Below are 439 nucleotides of genomic sequence, written 5' to 3' on the forward strand. Positions count from 1 at the left end.
ATTGTTTATGTATTGAATTTTCATTTTGTTACACAAACACAGCATTCTGAACACATAATATTGATTACAAATATTATGGGTGTATACATAGGGTGGGAGGGAAAAAAAATGAATGTAACAAAAAAAATCTAGACAAACAAAATATTAAAAATAATAAGACTAAATACAACAAAATAAGTCAATTGAATTATCATTATCAATGTTATCATTAAAAAAAAACATCTAAAGACGATTACAAGTCATGTGTTAGGTCAAGATGAGATATCACATAGAAGGAGGTCAGGTGATGATCAAGGGTCTCAATGTTTGAGCAAAAAGATATTCTTTAGCTTTCAATTGGTAAGTATAGTGCTCCAGTTGCATTGTGTCATTCATTACTGTTTTAAACAGATTAATTGTAGGTGCTGTAGCTTGATTCCAGTTGAGCAGTAAGTAACCC

This window comes from Cyprinodon tularosa, unplaced genomic scaffold (genome assembly GCF_016077235.1).
Source record: "Cyprinodon tularosa strain WSP-4 unplaced genomic scaffold, ASM1607723v1 ctg505, whole genome shotgun sequence".
NCBI classification, from domain to species: Eukaryota; Metazoa; Chordata; class Actinopteri; order Cyprinodontiformes; family Cyprinodontidae; genus Cyprinodon; species Cyprinodon tularosa.